The following is a 13,598-nucleotide window of genomic DNA, read 5'->3' on the forward strand; positions in this document are numbered from 1 at the left end:
AATTTTGTGTTTGAACAGATGTCACATAGGCGATGTAAAATATTAGGTAGAAATATTTTTATCCTCCCAAAATCAAGTAATCGTGAATCATTCACATATATCTTACAAATTGATTAAAAATTAAAAAAATTAATTAATATGGTAACTTAATTTATGATATAATTAATTTATAGTAAATTATTTTTACATATACGATGTTCGGTTATTCTATAAAAAATTATATTCAAGAGTTTGTTTAAAAAAAATTTAATAATAAATTAATATTATTTTTTCAAGTGATAAATATACTTTTTAAAAAATTAATAATTAAACTAATTTTCAAACAGAATTATTTTTATAATATAAAGATTTTAATTTTAATCGTATATATAGTTCTATTGTTAAAAGAATTTAAAAGATTAAAAATATAATTCTAAAAAAATATATCAATTTGTAATATAAAAGAAATATAGTTAGAGAAAACAAAGATATATTCATAACCTCAAAGTTTCTGAAGTCTCCTACTTCCGGAACAAACACATGCACCATGCTATTCATTTAATTGATGTATCGAAGTTTTTTTCAAGCATATTTTTAAATATATTTTTCGAAAATTTTTTATAAATAATTATGTGAATAAAAATAATTCTCCAAACTTTGTGGTTTTTGTTAAAAGCTGCATCCTATAGATTAAAAATTCATATTTTAATTTATTATTGTTTAATATTTAATAATGGAATTTCGATACATTATCATAGACGATACGTATTACGAATCAAAAATAGCAACGTCAAACACATTTCTAGAGAAAGGGATAGTGTTTTATTTTATTACGGGAACACGGAACATTTAATCGTATAAAAGTTCTCATAAGTAAGTCGTGTTGCAGAGTGAAACAATGGTTGGTATTCGGAACGCGTGCATTTATTTAAATCGCGGAGAGCAAGTGTTGCTCCTTACGTACGGTCTGCGCAGCGAAGAGATTAAATATATCTGGCCTGGCCTAACCGTTCCTTCTATCCTCATTCCTTTCGAATGGTCAACTCACTGCTATGGTACTACGTACATACTTGTATCGAAATGGATTTTGGTATATACGTACTTCGATTTACAACTGAAATTCGTATTGCTCCACGAATAAAACTTCGACGAAAGATAAACGAACGATCATTCGATTGGATGCACAGTCGTTAAAACATCAATCATTTTCTTTTTGAAAGGTTATAGTAACAAAGTTTCTTCGATTCCTTCACAATTTTTCGTGTTACGACTTTCTGTTAAGCGGCCATTTGTAAATACTTCTTTCTCTCTAATATCGACCGCTCGATTGAGAGGAATTGTATCGATTCTTATCGATTCTCGAGAAAAGAACGATAAACGACATCTCGCGTCAATGTTTTGTGTGAAGTTTGGCATTAATCGAATTGACGAAGCGTGAATCGATTGTGAAATTTGTCGATTTCTCGATATAAAGTATGAAAATTTATTTCGATTCACGTTTCGTATAGGTTAGTTAGTAATTAAGTAAGACAATGTGAATAAATACATCGAAAATTTGCAATAAATAATTATTCGGAATTTGATAAGAATTATATTATTAGAATATATTAAAGTGATTGAAAATATTCAGTTAACTATTAGAAAAAAGTTATTAAATATTTTATTTTAGTTAGAGTTTAATTTTCAAGTCTTGAAATCTGCAGTAATATAAACTTATCGAGTTAACCTAACTTTACAAAAAATAAATCGTGCATCGCTTGTGAGTTCAGTTTACAAATTTATTATCAGTGTAAACAAATGTTTTTAAATAGAATTATCGGCATTTTATAAGTAAATCACATTGAATAATTAAAAATGAAATATCAAATATCGAATGGAATATTCATTAAAAGAAAATACTTTCACTCGCGAGACAACTTTAATGATATCATAAATTTATAGGGAATTTCACTTTTCATTGCCACTGTGATCGCGTTAATCGAGATTTATTAGACGCCTTTTATAGTTAGATCTTCTCCACCGTAGCCTGAAAAAATCAAAGTGATTAACGTGTATAGCATCGTTCATTAAATATCGAGTTAACCACGACGCGCTTGTCGATCGATTTAACAAGGCATAAATAAGATTAATCCGCCGATTTGACGGATGCGTTGTTAATTCGTTTAATTGCCGTTTATATCACGGTATAATATGTCCTTTTAACGTTCGAATATTTAGGTTGAGAGATTACGACCAATATTTTTATAGCTGGTCAATAAACTAAGAAAGAAGAAGCCATCAATAGTCATTTTACATACAAACGTATAATGGCCGATAAATTGGCTCTGATACTTCGTTCGTGATATTATACATAGTTCCATTTCGCAATTTCGTGCCTCGTCTTTGTCTTAATTCGAACAGATCGAGAAAACGTTTTCTTCCAAGACGAATGGATTCGTCATTGGAGAAATAGGGCCACCGATTGCTGCCGGATATCTAACCATAAGCGATTTACGAATCGCTTGAAAGTTATTAATAAATACATGTCGATATTGTATCTTTATGTAGAGGGTGTTGCAGAAACCGAGATTTCAAATTGGAGATTGGAGACAAGTTAAATGACAATAGAATATTTTCTTAAGTTACATATTCCACTAGACATCTATGGATTATGTTCTCCAAGAAGATCAAAGATTTACCATTATTATCAATTGAGGTTTAATATTTTCTAATTACATTATTTTTATTTTTTATCTTATTTCCAGTTATTTCTACAACTTCCAATGCTTATTTATTTTAATAATTGATATATTACATTACATACCCATGTTGTGCGAAGTTTCAACTTTAAAATGGACACGTTATTTGGAATATTAATCAATGAGGACTGCTGTTATCAAGGTTTGAGGTAATACCAATTTACCGTACAGATATACTTGTTATCGACTGTTTTATTAAACGGTGTGAACGTTGCCTTAAGTAACTTCGCGTTACGCAAACGACTTGCACTTTCGTATTGCTTTTTTCTTCCCACATCTCTCGTATACGAATACACCCACTAGTGTCTGCTCACTACACATCTCACTTTCTTGCTTTATAATACATTTCTCCTCGCCACTTTCCGCAAATCGACATTTGCGTTACTTATACCTACGCGAAAAGTTATTCTCGGCACGACTTTCCGAGTATTGATACGCAATATCACTGCTTGTACATAATAAATTTCTCAGAATTCGCGAATCTCGAATTAATCGAAGAAAGTCTTGTAATATCTAACGTTGTTTAATTATCTTCAATTATTTTAAAGAAAAAAGTGTAAGATTAGTTTGTTACGTGATAATACGTTTCACTAAATCTAGAAAATTAAACATAACCTATACACGTACGATGACACTGAAATATTTTCATATTTTGAAAATTTAATTTTATTTAATAGTTAAATCATGAAAAGAATTCATATATATTATACTCGGATTTGATATAAATAGAATATTTTTCTCTCTATTCTGTTTAATCAACAAGATATGTATTTAACGCGATAGATCTCACCAATTCCATTTCAAGTCGGATGAATGAAAGTGCAGCTAGTAGTGAAATCAATATTCCTCTTTCTCGACCAACACACTCTCGCGTTATACCTCAATACACTTTCGTCGAATCTTGTGTCGAGGAATGGTTGATTAGAATAGCATCCGCGTTTGCCTGAAACCGCGTGAAACGCGTTTCATTAAACCATCACGATCCTCTCGTTAACCTCTCCCATAAACGATCGACGTTATCGCGCAGACCTCGAGAACGGGATTCGAGATAGGCGCGAAAGAAACGGATGTCTCATCGGTTTTTTCACAGGAAAAGGATTTTTTTAACGCAAAGAAGTACAGTAACGGCTTTTATGCTAATTTTTAACTGTTTCGATGAAAAAATTTTATTTCTTCCTCCACTTACTTTTCTACATAATTTAATCGAAGCAGAGATTTATATCAACAGTTGTACTCTGATTAATTTTTATCAATAAATAAAACGAATAATATCATAAAAAAGATATTTATAATTAGATTCAAAAGAAATGATGCTTTTCCAAGGCAGCTCTCGGTATCATTTTACGATATAATTTCGTGGATGAAGGGTTGCGTCGACACGAAGAATTTTTTTTTCCACTGGTATCGTTTACTTCCCACGATTCCCCGCGACAGTCGGATATCTTCTATTCCCAGGTGGAAAGCTGGGAAGAGGCCAAATAAGTGGCAGGATCCGTTTCCAAAGGAGAAGCGAGAAGCAATTCAAGTGTTGAACTCAATTTTACCAGGTTCAGACTTTCTTTCGAATCCACTGTACCCTATTCTCTTGTTTTCATTTCGGACATTTTGATAATATCGTTAATTCGCTTTTCGACGCTGGTACGTACGTCGTTTTTTTTTTTTTTGCACCGTCACTCGTGCATGCACGACGGACGCGTCGTGTCTTGTTCGTTTTCTCGAATGACTGTACGTTTCGCGCGAACGTGCTCGATGAAATAACAAGGAAGTAAAAGATGGAGGGATGATAATTCGTGATACAAGAGATGATGATTTCGATGAAGAAGAATAAAAAGAAAAAAAAATTTAGCAATTTATAAACAAACAGTAACGACGTCTACAGAATACGCTTTTCCTTTCCTTATTTATCTTTTTCATTTATATTATTTTTCAATCGCGTTGTTCGTCATATTTATCTTCGATGCAATTGTTTTCAATTATAACATAACTGTTGCAATCCGATGTTAGCCGAATGATAATTCGTTTATTATTTTCGATAAAAACTTGTTTTAATTTTTATTATCATTATCTCTTTAGTTCATCAAAGATTATCTTATATTCTTGTATTAAATTTTTCTTTTACCAATGAATATATATATATAAAATATAATATATACAAAAATTACATAGATTGAATTTATATTTCATTTTTATAATAAATAGATTGTACTTATTTTGAATATTTTGTATTTTTTATATCATGCATAATGCATCAACAATTGCAATCTTTAATAATAAAAAAATATATAATTTCACTTCTATGCTCTAATAGGTTCTTTTCTTTTCTTTTCTTTTCTTTTTTTTTTCATCAATAATAACAGAATCCTGTTTTATTGTTTATGTGAAGAATTGCAAATGATTCAGAGTCATAACTTTATCAAAGTAAGAAAGAGAGATGGAAAATCAGGAAAGGTGTGTGAGTCACTTGCAACAACCTTCGCCGGTTACCGTTAACTTTTAGCACTGATGACGCGGTATCCGTGAACACGTGAGAAAACATTCTTTTCCGCGGTGAACCGCCATCGTCGGCACGTCGACCTGGCTCTTTTTTTTTTTTTTCCGTGGACGCGAGCCACGACTAATTTGCGCGCCTCTTAATTAAATCGGCCGCATGACCGTGGACGAATCAATCAAACCTTACCGGGATAACGATGAAACCGAATTAGGGAGAATACCAGTTTCTCAGAGTTGAACGGGGAACTGTTCGCGATTGACAGACCGATGAAATTCATTTGTTTTCAGCGTGGCATTCGTCGAGAGAAGAAAAATTGTGTGATATTAATTGGATATAGGATAGGATAGGATTGTGCAGAACATTTGGAGTTGATCTAATTTTGATATTATATGTGCTATACATTCTCTAGGAATGAAGGATAAATAAATTTGGAGATTATTATTTTCCTGAGATGAGAATGAATATTGGATAATGGAAAGATTTAAAGCATCAAAAGAAAAATTATTATTATGTTGTGAAAATGAGGGAGATGAGAATTGATGCATAAGGTAAAACTTTTTAAAAAGAGTAAAAGAGAGAGAGAGTTAATTACATATTATATATTATCATCTGTAGAATATTAATCATCTGTAGAAATTATTTTAAGAAAGTTTTAAAAAAAGTTGTTTGATCAAAGCTTTATTCTATTTTAATACTATAAATATTTTGTTGAAATTAATCTATGGAAATATTTCTGAAATAATAATGGTAAATTTTTAATACATTTGATTAAAATAAAACCAAATAAGAGAAATATAGAATACTATATTGAAAGTAAATTGCAAATTGAATTGATCATATTGTTTCTAAAATCATTCTGCAACAAGATGCAACTAGTTAAAGTAATAAGACTCTATGAAGGAAATAGTCTCTTAGATTGAATCTTGGAACCATTCAATTTTCCTAAGTTAGTTCTTTCCAAAGTAGTAAAAAGACACTTTCATACAAACAAATATTAACTCAATAGTTAAATAATTTATTTCAAATTTGTTCGATTAAAAATAATTTCAATTTCATTATTTGAAACATATTCTGTTTATTAAAAAATTCGCTAAGAAGAAAATAAAGAATAAGATGTTATTATTTTTCAAAAAAAACTTGTTTCAAATTCATTCGATTTTACATTTTTTCAATGCTTTCAGAATAACTTTGATCAGAACTCAACTTATTATAAAACTTATTATTAAAGAAAGAAATAAAATGCAAGATTATAAATAATAATACACGAGCATTCCTTAGAGAGGAAGCTATCTCGCATCCAATGTGCGTGTCATAATCAGGAAGAGTAACGCCTTGTATTGACAATCGTCGCGGCAGAGGCTACTTACTACTACGGAGGAGGAGGAGGAGGAGGAGGAGTAAATTGCGTAGGACGTGAGACACTCGTGGAAATAATTGAGTGCGTGTCGCTGGGCTTGATGAGCAATTACTTGAGGATCTCCGTGAATGAATCGTTCCCCATAAAAATGTTTCTCTCGTGGCCGGTTCAGTTTCAGATCGGCAACAGGAGAAAAGATAAGAAAAAAGAATTGAACAAAAGAAGAGAGATGAAGAGAAGATGGAAGATATTCAAGAGATGATGTTATCTTGACGTCCCAAAGAAGAAAAGAGGAGAGTAGGAATGAAATGAGAGGAGAGGAAAAAAAGATCGAGGAGGAAGAGAGAAAAGGCAAAGGCGATGAAGAAAATGTGTATAAAAGATAAAAGAAAGAAAGAAAAGGAAGAGAATTGAGAGAGAGAAAAAAAAAAAGGATATTAGCACAGCGTCGTATCGTGTATCACACTGGTTGGACGTCGACGAACGAAACCAGAAGAAATTACATGATCGTTTCACTTTCGCACGCGGAAGCCAATCTTGACGACGCGACACGGCGTCGCGACGTCCATGAACAAGAATACGCGACCGAAACAGCACAGGATCGGTTAACGGTAATGTTCGTTCATGCTGTTTCATCGTGACGTTGAGAAGTTGTGAATATCTTTTAATGAGAAATTTTTTTGTACATCTTTTTTTACTTTTATATTTTTTTGAAGAAGTTTGTTCAAGCGTAAAGCGTGCTGGAATTTTATTTTTTGAATATTACTTCACTGAAGTAACATTAAGTTAAAATTTAAAGATTAAAGATTTAGATGATTGTGATTGTTTGAATGTGTGATTTTATTTAGATTGAGTTATATAGATTGAGTTAATTTCTCACGTTATAATTTCATTGCATCATGGAATTAATCATTTATTGTATATAAATTATATTTATTGCGATAATAAATAAGGGAATATTATTACTCAATAGTAATAGTGTATTCTTCTTTTTTTTTTTTTTAAGTTGAAATAGTTTCTAATATATAATGTTTTTTGTCAACTAAATAAATAAAATTTTCACTTTCAACATTATGCAAAATTTAAAATGAATTGTTTCGTCGAAATAAATCATTATTTTATTGTTATTTAACAAACATCAGATAGAAAAAAAAATATTATTTAGCTGGAAAGAAAATTATATATGCATCCCCTTAATAAATAGTCGAATTATTGATATGTGAGAAATAATTTTTGCAGTAGTTGTTCCTGCAACCGAATCTTTCTTGCAGATTTATAACGATTTCATGGTGAAAGAGGAAACGCGAGCTTGCTCTCGCGAGCCAAAAGAGGATTTATAATAATTGCAAATGCGCGGCGAAAAAGCTCGAACGCCTACGCATGCGTGCAATGAACATGCTGCGCGACTTATATGCGCACGACAGAGATCGGAACGCGTTCCGCAACACGTGCACATCATCCCGGTGTCGTTGATTAATATTCGTTCGTTAAGAATTTTTCTTCCTTTTTACTTAATTCTTTCGTTTTCTTCCTGCATAATTTTAAACTATATCCACGGTATCCACGGTAGTTTGTGAATATTTGTGCTTCTCCGCTAGTGGATGGAAACATGTGATGAACGCGTGTTCGTAAATGTTCGTTAAAACGGTTGATAATTTGAAATTTGTGCTCATGTATAATATTCGATGAACAAGAAAGAATATAATCTTCAAAATTGTCATTCTGCTGGATCAACGACAGGTATTTACAGATATACCAGATTTGATGTATCCAGATTTGATGTGGTGAGTAATTTTTTGCAAAATCGATCATATTATATTAAATTGAGATTCTAAACGATCCTTTCTTTCTTTGTATTTTTCACTTATTATTCTCTCTTATACTATGATAAAAATACATTATATTAATACTTTTTTCAAAATATTTATATCACACATTGTGAATGACATCAAGTTTTGTAAACATTTTATAAAATTATATTTTTATTACGTGCTTTAAAGTTGTATGTCGTACAGGAAGAGGAAAAAGAAAAATGAAAAGAAAGTTAGGTTAGGTGAACAATATTCTGGCCATGAAGCGTATATCAATTTAATTAATATCATGTTTGAATTATAAATGAATAGCTTCTTTGTTTTACGTTTTTCGCGAGTCATAATCTATAATGCTTAATTAAAATAATATTCAAATGTGAGAATTATTCGAAAAATGGAGAATTTTTATTATTTTTTTTTTTTCGTTTAATAAATTTGTCGAATGTTGTTCAAAAATTTTTATTAAATTTTTTATAATCAAATTAGAAGAAATTATTTTATATATGTGAAAATAAGCTCTAATTATTAAATATTCGAAAAATAAAATATATAAAAAAAAATATATAAATTTGAAACTTTTTTTTTTATATGTTTAGTTGTAAAACGAAAAACGAGACTGGTTTTAATAAATGATTTTAATATTAGAGTTTCATGAATGATAATTGATAATTTTATAGGCTTCTTTCATAGGATACGTATATATTACTTGTCCTGTGGGTAGGTTTAATTCATTCTACTTTAAATTCCAGTCATAGGTCAGAGTTCAGTCGATTACAGTTCCTTTGATCATTGCGTCTACTGCGGAAAATGTTCTCACGAAACTGGTTCTATATATTTTATACCCCAGACTTCATTTTGGTTTTTGGATATTTTGCTTTGTTGATCCAATTCAGCGTATATATTTTTTATGCTTTTATAATCATAGAAATAAATTTATTATAGTAGTTTTTATGATATATATGATTTTTCAAAAAAACATATTTTATCATTTATTCTATTTAATGTTTAAATTTATTATTTAAAATTGTTTTAATTTTATATTTTTTATCTTGTTTTTATATATTCAATTTTCTATGAGGAATAGAATATTTTATAAAATATAAACTTTTAGATGTCAAAATCATAATAATAATTTAATAAACGAGAAATTATTTTTGATTCAAAAATAAATTTGCAAATTATTACGTTTATTATATATATTACGAAAATTCTTAAAAGAGTTCCTTTAGAAAATTAATATATGGCATGTATTATCAAGATACCAGGTGTTATTGTCCTTAATTTATTGTGAGAGGTTTCCGTCAGGTTGTAATTACCTGCATTTCAGACACGCGTGCCATGTACTTGATGTTTACAGAATTCAGATATGTGTGCTACTAAAAATTCACCGTTTGTAAAAGCCGACATTCTTTAAATCTTTTATAAATTTGAATCCGTCTTGAATATCATTTCACAACAAATTAAAATTCTAAAGTGAAACATTTCTCTTCTTGATCAAGAAAGCTAAATATTCATGGAAAACGTATTTAATGTATATATATTATTCAATGAAAGATTTTATAATTTCAGTTATTAACGATTGGCAATTAAAATCATAGATTCTTTCAATTTCAATTGAGTGACAAATCATTTTTCTTCAACGATTCTAAACAAAATCTCTCAAAATGCAAATAGCATTTATAAATGCATAATAATCAATTGCTCGTTAACACTGCCAATACAACCTCATCATTTAAGTTAAAACATACAAAAGTTATAATATCATCTTTAATTCCTATGAAATGATCAGAGTCCATCTAGTTGCTTCATCACAAAAGGAATGGAAATATTTGACTTCTGCCCTCGGTGTGCAGCGAGAGACCGAGAACACCGAATAAGATAGAATGAGATAACGATAGGGGGCAGGATCCTCTGGCCGCCGTATAGCTCGCGATATATTCACCGTGTGGACTCCCTCAAACATGTAACATACAGATGAACAAATACTTGTGCGGGAACACAGGTATTGGAACTCACACCAGGTTGTCCAGTCGATGGCCGGTTGATGGTGTGGCTCAGCCGCGCACGCACGTATATACCTGTGGCTCGCACGTGTTGTGCCAGGGCTTGACTTATGTGTGCAGCAGCTGCAGCGCAGCAGTGTCATTGACATCACGCGACGCACACTAGTTTCCACAAGGCAGGCGCGCTCGCTCACGAAGAAACTCACTGGCTCTTGTCCTCCTACCGATCGTACATTACACGCGAGGACGATTATAGCCCCGGCACGCCAACCGACCATGTGTGATGTTCGCTGTTCGCGCGAGAAGGATTCCCCTTTCTCTCTCCCTCCGTCTCTCCCGATAGCGCGATAGAGACAGACTGAGAATCCTGCGTGGCGAATTAAGCCCATTACCGGCCTCTGGTGACAAAAATGAGAAATAAGGCGGAGGCCTTAAGGAGGGGAACATCGTCGTCTCGAACCGTTTCTCCATCGATGCATATTCAAAGGGATACGTTTGGCCAAGCGTGTATTCGTTCCACGAATCTGTCGTGTCGATTCTTTTCCACCTGTACTCTTTCTACAGTGAGAAAATATCCGGATGACTGACTGGTTGAACCAGTAGCTACCGATAATTCCACACGTCGCGTCGTTCGAGAGAAACTTGTAGTTAACTCGGTGTGTCGGCGCGGCCAATTTTCGAGCAACGAAAATTGGAGCTCGCAGCCCGATAAAGGCAAGCGCGCGTGCTCGAAACGACGGCGGCGCACGTGCTCGTTCAACTTAACGAGGGAGGAAGCTCGTTTTATGCGTTTAAAAAAATACACATGATGGGAAAATTTGACTTTTCGTATTTGATTGGTATATAGGTGGGTAGGTTTTGTTTTTAAAAATAAATAGGGAGATTTTTTTACAATCTGGCAATATCTGGTAAAACTTATGAATTTATTATGCATCGTATGAAGAAACACACGCGTTCTCTTAAGGATGCGGGAAACCGATTTCGAAAGAATTCCACGCATTTCGATTCACGGTATTGGCTCGAGCTAAAGAATTTATAGACAGTAATTTTTCAAGTTGTTCCGCGGCGTTACTCTCGCAATTGTATTTCTCTTCCATTTGTTTGAAATTTAGTTGCGTCTACTTGCTTTTTACACCTCTTCCCTGTCTCCTCTTTCAAAGAGGAGATCCTTCTGCTCACTTTCTTTCCTCTCTTGCGTTGCCTGTCTTTTTTCATTCGCCGCTTCTCTTTGCACTTATCTTGCCTCTCTTCTTTCCTTCTTTCACATTCGTGAATAATCTCTTCTCGTTTTCCTCTTCCGTTCCTTTTGCTCCTTTATCTTTCTCGCTTCTCCTTCCTTCTCCTTCCCGCGCAGCGTAATCTCCATCCTCCTTCCCTTTTTTGTTCCTACTTTCATCTTTCCTTTTTTCTCTCTGCCTCTCCTTTCCCCCCTCTATCTTTTTCTTCTTCTGACGCGCATCTCGCTGCAATCCTCCTCGTCTATCGCAGTGGCACTCTCCTTCCTCCACCCTATTCCTCTTATTCTTATTCTTGAGCGGACCCTCATCTTTCTCCGTTCGTCGTCCCTCTCCTAACCTTGCTCCTGTTTTATCCTCTACCCGTGCACGCGGCCTCTTGTTCGCCTTCACCCTCCGCTTCTCGCCATCTCGTCGTCTTCTATCTTCCTTCCCAAGTCTATTCCCATTCGCCGACGGCTGCACAGCGGCGGCAGCACTGCCGGAACTGGTCCATCGAGGAAAGATTCTTTGAAGAGGCAGCCAACACCAGCAACGCCAGTGGCGGCCGCTGTTACCGCCGTCCCCATCGACCTCCAACTTTGCTTTAATCTTGCCGGGTATACTCCGAATTCCAGTTCTCTACTCTCTAATAGCCTGTATAATGTCCAGGACCAGGGTCTTTGACTTTGCGAACTTTGGGACGTAAACGTACGACGCCGTTAAAAGAAAATTAGCAATGGACCGTGAGAGGGCGTTCCTCTTGCTTTCTTACGGCATCCGGAGAGGTTGAAATATACGTAAGAGGTTAACACGTTTAAAAGAGATTTTAAATTCGGAAGATAAAGTTTTTATTAGATTATTTCTACATGTTCGAACGGTATATATATATTTATTCGATCGTGGAGAGAGTGGAGTGGGTGGCAATTGCGTCGTTTAATCGGCTATTGTTGTAGAAAGGGAGAAAGAAGGAATAAGTAAATCGTCGCACGAAATGTGTCCTGGAGAAAGTGTGAATTGTCAGTAAAGGTTGTTTTGTCTGCGATTTCCCATCAAGCCTTTCGACCGTTGGGTTAATCGAAGGTTAAATCTCGTAATCTAGTTAATTAGATACAATTATGTGGCGGGGTGAAAACGAGCGAGGCGCATAAACACGTATTACCGTCGCCTTTGTTTCGTCCACGGTTTATCGATTCTTACCAGCCGCGATGGTAACGCTGGATATGGTTATTCGTTTGAAAATTATAGAACCGGTTCCTCCGCACTTTTCTGTTTGCCATTGAAAGTTTATCGGATCCTTGATGCGCGGTGCATTGTCAGGTGGGCCAATGGCATCGTATCTTTGCCCAACGAGAGGCCGTTCGCCCGACGACGAGTGCAGGTCGTCTTTGCCACTATTTACGGGGGCCAATTTTGGAATATCGTTCGCAGCCAAGCGGGCCATTGTGCTGTTTCTAATCGAAAAAATGTTGGCTGCATAATTGCACTCTGTTCTATTTCCGATGTGTCGATGATAAGTAATGGAAGTGATGAGTTGATAACTCGTCGATTGACAAAGTGTTTCAAATTAAAGTCAAGAGATTATTTATACATATGTTCATATTAAAAATATCTCAAGAGCAATGAATTTTCGAGAAAAAGTCTCGTGGTTTCCTGCAGGAAATACAGTTATCTTATTCATTTTTTTATCTATAAGATGTTCTCAAGCTCATTCAATTTCCCTTTTTCAAATGGAAATCTATATCATTCTTATTCTATGGAGAAAAAGAATTTTTATATTAAATACTTTTTTCGAAAATACACTTTAGAAATGTTACAAAACAAGAATTACATTTGATAAATTATACATTACGAGATCCTCGTTTGAGGTTAGGTTGTCGGATTCTTATCTTTTCGCGTTTTTTTCGCAACTTCTTTGATACAGCAGTTCGAATACCTAACCTATTTTACAACCTGTACATTTCTTCCACCGATTATACACGTACATATGACGATACATTTGCGT

The 13,598-nt window shown here is 33.6% G+C and overlaps 2 protein-coding genes across 5 annotated transcripts in view; one reads left to right on the plus strand and one right to left on the minus strand.

Annotated features, from left to right (window-relative positions):
- Positions 1-13,598, minus strand: part of LOC725405 (DNA repair endonuclease XPF) — a 35,447-nt gene that overhangs the window by 15,216 nt on the left and 6,633 nt on the right. The gene's annotated exons all lie outside the window — the stretch shown is intronic.
- The window catches only part of LOC412917 (probable serine/threonine-protein kinase dyrk2), a 222,230-nt gene that overhangs the window by 7,677 nt on the left and 200,955 nt on the right, over positions 1-13,598 (plus strand). The window contains exon 1 of one of the 4 annotated variants that reach the window (XM_026441542.1): positions 7,981-8,349. The exons of the other annotated variants lie outside the window; for them this stretch is intronic. The gene's annotated coding sequence lies outside the window, so the exon portion shown is untranslated. Of the gene's footprint in view, positions 1-7,980; positions 8,350-13,598 lie in introns of those variants that run through there. 4 annotated transcript variants of the gene reach the window in all.

The sequence above is a fragment of the Apis mellifera genome, linkage group LG6 (assembly GCF_003254395.2).
Source record: "Apis mellifera strain DH4 linkage group LG6, Amel_HAv3.1, whole genome shotgun sequence".
Classification (NCBI taxonomy): domain Eukaryota; kingdom Metazoa; phylum Arthropoda; class Insecta; order Hymenoptera; family Apidae; genus Apis; species Apis mellifera.